This window comes from Sylvia atricapilla, chromosome 3 (assembly GCF_009819655.1).
Source record: "Sylvia atricapilla isolate bSylAtr1 chromosome 3, bSylAtr1.pri, whole genome shotgun sequence".
Lineage (NCBI taxonomy): Eukaryota > Metazoa > Chordata > Aves > Passeriformes > Sylviidae > Sylvia > Sylvia atricapilla.
Genome location: NC_089142.1, coordinates 26,114,663 through 26,120,662, shown reverse-complemented (window position 1 = coordinate 26,120,662; position 6,000 = coordinate 26,114,663).

Genomic DNA, 6,000 nt, shown 5'->3' with positions numbered 1-6,000 from the left:
ATCTTCTGTAGCAAGAGATTTTACCCGATAGCATTCACAGTCCAAACACATCATGGCATTAAAGAGAAAATCAGTATCAGACAGTGCATCAGAGGCAGTGTCAGTAAGAAGACATCAACTTGACAACATTTTGGTGAGTTTACAATTCTCTCACCAATGTGCTTTCTGGTTCATATTGGCTCAAATCCCATCATCTGGGGAAGTCTTCAAGAATTAAATTAACTCACAAAATATTTTTAACAGAACAAGGAATGTGATTTATGAGCATATGAATGATCATCTAGCCACAGAAATGTGTTTGGAACTGTTAAAAGACAACGTCAGCGTCCCTTCTCAAAAAAAGGGAGATACAACATTTGCCAAAAATATGGTTTACTCAGTTTTGGTCTTTAAGCATCACCAAATTTGACCTTCCTCATCCACCTATCTCCCAAAAACCAGGACACTGGCAAAAGCCTGCCCAACAGGAACATTGCAGGCAAATAGGTTTATTTGAATCATCAATACTGCTGTAAAGGAGGGCCAGGTACACTCACTGACAAAATTACACACTGAAACATCAACCCATTAGGTATCCATACACCACCTGTTCCCTTATGTAAATCCCCTAGTTATTATTTATTAATTTAATCCCTTATTTAAAAATTAATATCTAGCTTTCAGTGGCATCAAAACAAAGCCCTGCTAAAGACCAAAAAACAAGAAATGTAAATCTGAGCACTTCATCGTTAAGAAGCTCTTCTATACTATTTTTGTGTCTCACTCTGAAGTCCTCAGACACCAACTGACACAAACCCCTTGCTACTAAAATCTCAACAGGCATAATGAATAATCACTGCCCAAAATCTATCTAGAATCTAAAGTTATGTGCTACTGCCCATAATGAGAGCAGATATCTTACTACTAGCTATAATGATATTTAAGAGAGCAGACAGCTCAAGATACTTGCTTTATTAAACCTTCTCTGTTCAAAACTCATTCACCAGCCATAACTACATGAGTGTGTACCTCAGTGAACAGAAAAGTAAATGGCAAAGGATTTAATTAGAAGACAAAGAAAGCCAGAAAGAATAGAGAAACCTTTTCTTAATCATACAATATCAAATTGTATCACTGAAAAGTCTTAACAGTTATGTTTTGAACAGTATAACCTCTCCTCAAAGAAAAAAAACCCTCTCACTTTATAGCTCAGAGGCACACAGTGCTGCACTAAAATCTGTGTTATGTCAAAAAACATCCTCACAGTGTGAAATGTGGAGTATGCGAATCTAAAATGCAAAGTTTTTACACTGTGGAACACTAAGTACTTTGTTTTTATTTGCTGGACATTTGCACCAATGAATACTCCTGAATACCACAAAAATTGGGCATAATCAAAGATCATAGATAATTTTATGAATCTCTCCATTGCTGTATATACCTTGGAAATTTGTAAGCTCACTACCAAGAGACATTCCACAGAAAAGAAAAATATGAGGAGAGATTATATTTCCATCACTACTGCTAGTCTCTTGAACTCTTCCACCGACAGGTTCCTCAATACTTGTTTCAAGTATTTTCATCTGGAACACAGTATAAAATGTTAAACTGTGTAATAGGTGACACTGATTATTTGTCAGTCATGCGAGAGAACATTTTCATTTGTAATACCTTTTGAACTTGTCAGTGTCTCTCTCAGAATTATTAACTTGGAAGCATCTGTTAGAATTAGGGTTTGTTAGTTGGGATTTTTATTAGCAACAGTTAAAAGCTTAATGGCTAAGCTTTGTGAAGTTTTTCATAGCCATACGCCATCCATCATGCAGCTATATTGGCACCACTCAGGAGGATGTGACTGTATTTTTCACTTTCGGCTTCTATTAAATGAATTTTCATATCCCAATTCAGTGAACTTGATCATTGCTACTTCAAAAGTATTACCTTTCAAAAATATGCCCTTATCATAAAAAAAAAAAAAAAAAAAGAAAAAAAAAAAAGCTTCTAATAAGGTTCTCCCCTTAAAACTGGGATTTAGCAATACTTAGGTTGACCAGGAAAAATTAATGGGAAAATAAATAACTAAAAAAATCCATAAGCTCAACTCCTAGCACAACACAAGTGGTAGAGGTAAGCCTCTTTTGAGAGAGGCTGCAGAAACGCAGTCAGTAAGAATTTTTAGTTTCTGTTTTCTTTAAAGCACCTTACCACTATGTTGAATTACCTCAGCTAACTGTTGAATTATATCTAGCCAACATGGTTTGCAGTTAGGTGCCCTTTCAGTCTTCAAATTTGTAAAATGCACATGGAAACTGAATGACTAACAGCCAGCAATAGCTGAAAAAATGTAGGTGTTCAGAACTCCATATTTATATGCATAATCTTTACAGCCAATTATAGAAATTCATAGCAGAAGCTACTTGTTACAGAAAAAATTAAGAGTTTCATTGCAGGATACACACCAAGTGTAAATACCTGTGGAATTATTCCAAGAAACATAAAAACCCACGTTTTCAAGGACTCCCTTAATTTGTTAAGGTTTGGGACACAATGTAATTTATTGAGCAAAACAAACCATGAATTAGTTGTGTTAAAGAGATGTCATATGTTTACCATACTTACATTTAATCCTAAAACATTTCCACTATTTAGAGATGTTAGCATTCACTTTGATAAAAGCAAATGCATAAAAATTACATAATGAATTACCAACTATGTAAAAGACACCACAACTACAATTTGCACGGTACAGCTCCTGTCACCCTCCATTCCTGTCGTTCCTTACTGGTTTTTACACTTCCCTCTATAGGCTATTTTTACTAACTTGAACCACAGAGTGCTCTTCATCCAAACGCTCCCCACAGGGCTCTAACAGGGTTCCCCTGTGCACACCATACAGAATGAACAACTCCCAATCACATGAACGACAGCTCTTCTGAAGTCTGAGAGTTATTATTTGCATTCCAGTAGCAAGCAATAAGGCAGTCTCAGAACGAGCACCTCATCCCAGATTAGGATCAGGAAATACCACCAGGCCACTGAATCCCACGGCACTGCTGATGACCACATTTTCTCCCGCACCTAATGGGTACTACACACAGGAGCTGAACACAGAAATTGTTGGTGATGCTAAGTTTAGGGGACGGGAGGAGGCACCCGGAACAGGTCAAACCAAGAGCAAGAACTTGCAGTGTCTACATTGGTAATTGTTTCTCTGGTTTGTACGGCACAACAAGGCACCGGCGGCTCAAGGCGTGAGAAGAGACGAACGTAGAAGGATCAAAACATAACAACTGCAGGGCAGGGAAGGCGGTGTGGGAGAGTACTCAGCAGCAACACGACTCGGGGCAAGGAGCCTGCGGCAGGGTCCCGCACGGACACGGGGCGGGAGCTGCCGCCGCAGGCAGCGAGGCCGGGGCCAGAGCGCCATGTCAGGCGGCCGGGCCAGGAGCTCGGGCCCCGGGGCCCGCGGGTCGCAGCCTCCGCAACAACCGCGCCGGGGCCGCGGGGCCGCAGCCGTGCAGAGCGCGGCGGCCGGGGAGCAGCCCCGGGGAGCGCCACGGGGCCCGCGGCCGGACCGCAGCTCACCTGGGCACAGGAGCCGGCGGCGGCGGCGCCTCCGCGCACAGCCCGTGCCGCGGCCCCGCGGTGGAAGCGGCTGCGTCCCGCCGGGCCGCCCCTCGCCACCCGGCCGGGCCCGGCCGGCACAGGCCGCGGCTCTGCCGCCGCAGGCCCGGCCCGGCCCGGAGAAGGCTGGGGGAGGCGGCACGGCGCAGCGCAGCGGGGCTCTCCACCCCGGCTCCTGCCCTCCCTGCCTGCCCCGGTCGCTGCCGCAGCCCGCAATAACTCACCCGTTCCGCCGCCCAGCGCTGCCCCGCGGCCGCGGGGGAACGGACGCGGCGGCCGCGCCAAAGGGAGGGAGGGCGGCGCGCGCAGCTCCGCGGGGGCGCGCGCGCGGGCTGCCCCCGCCCAGGTGGTCGCGCCCGGCTCGGCCCGGCCCGGTGGCGGCCGCGTGCCCGCTGCCCCGCCGGTGCGCGCCCCCGCGGCGTCCGGCGCGCCGGGCCCGGCCGCTCACGTGACGGCGCTGTTGGGGGAAGGGATGGGGGCGGGCGGGGGCGCGCGCGCTGCGCAGGCGCGGGGCGGGAGGAGCCGGGCGCGGGGCGGGGCAGAGCCGCGGGACGCCGGGCCGGCAGTGTTCCGCAGCCGGGGCCTCGGCCCGGTGCGGCTGGGGAGAGGGTGTCCTTAGCGGAACCAGCCCTCGTGGCTGAGCAGGGGCTGTCCTGGCCATTCTCGCTGGAGTCGGGAGCCGCAACACCGAGAGGCGCCCGGTGGCAGCCGCGGCCGTGCGCCTGACGGGCCTGGCTGGGCCCACGGGAGGGTGGCTGCAGGGCGGCCGGGAGTCTCCGCGGGTTTTTCCCTTAAGACGTTGGCTGAGGACACGCATGGTGTGACTGGTGCGCGTGTAATGATGTGGCCTTTTGTCTTCGGAGAGCAGCCGCCACCCCCTCCTCGGTTCCGCCTGCGTTACACAACCTGGTTGTTGGTCTGTCCTGTGCGCCGGCGGCCCCGGGCACATTCCTGCGGCTCTCCCTGTGACAGGCTCCTCGAGTCCTGCATGTTGGACAGAAAAGTGTCCGTAGTCGGTCGATCCTGGGCAGGCATGCCTCATGCTGCCTGTTGGCGTACGCGCGTTTCCGCCTTGTCTTTTCCTGGTAGCAGTTTCTGCGTGTGCAGTGCAGGACCTGTGGCGCACATTCACGCCAGTCGACACTATGGGGCTGTCACGGTGTGTGTTTGTCGGGACATCGGGATCGGGAATAATTTGGTCTTCGCATAATGTTATCAAAGAGCAGGACTGTCTTTCTTAATTTGTCTTACAGCATTAGCTAAATGCAGCATTCGTTATGCTGCTTTCAGTTCTGATGGCTGGCACGAAGTGCAGTGCAGGGTAGTTCTTGCATATACCAACTTTTAACACCTCCAAAAGAAAGAGAAACTGATTATTAATATTTCTAAAAATAAGATTTGGAATTATCGTATGTATTACTATATTAATGCTGCCTTTGCATATTCCTGCTATTTTGTAGTGAAATACAAACATGATGTAAAGACAAAAAATTGATTGTTTCTCCTTAGTTTCCTTTTTTCAATTCTGTTTTGAGTCTTATTCTCTAGGGCTTTCTGTGATGCAATGAAGACTGAAATACATTAAGTGCTTCTTTTGCTGCCATCAAACTAAGAAAAGAAGCATTAAACTGAAGGCATGGTAACAGCAATATTTACAGGCACTACACAAAGTATTTGCAACAAAACAATTTTGAAAGGGAGCAGTTTTTTAAGCTGTTGAACATTTTTTTCTTCCTGCTGCCCTTCCAAAGTTAGTAATGCACATTACTGCAAGTTGGTTTTCTCCAGTTTTCTTCCTGTACTTCCCCAGTTTCAGAAAGTCTTCTTTCCAAAGCAAGCATCTTTAAAAAAAACACTGAGTTCTTTTGATGGCGCTGAACTGAGCTACTGGCTGGTTGCACTAATTTCTTCAAAGGCTTTTTAGGCATGGAGCTTTCAACAGTGTGCTAACCCTCTGAAATATTGTTGATATTATACAAAGAAATGAAATTACTTTCTAAAGCAAAATTCAGTTAAACACAATTTGCATTGCACAAAATTTCCCAGCATTCAGCCCATTTGATTTCATTTCTTTTGACACAAGCAGGGAGCAAAGCACTGCTGGTAATCTCATCATTGTTCATTGCTCTATTCAGTTTTTCCTTTACACTGTCAAAAGTCACATAACCCCAGTGACCCATCTCAGTTTAACAGTATGTGCACTTTCCTTTTGCCGTGGCCGTACTGTGCCACTCCCTTTGTGTAATGAACTTGACCATCTGTAGCACCTGTGTTACATAAAAAAGAGCAGCCCAATAGCAAATTTCAAAAGTATTACAGAGGCCTTTGTATGCAGTAACACACCAGGTGTACACAATTACAACTGCATCATCTGCTCTCTTTCCTAGCAATATTTTT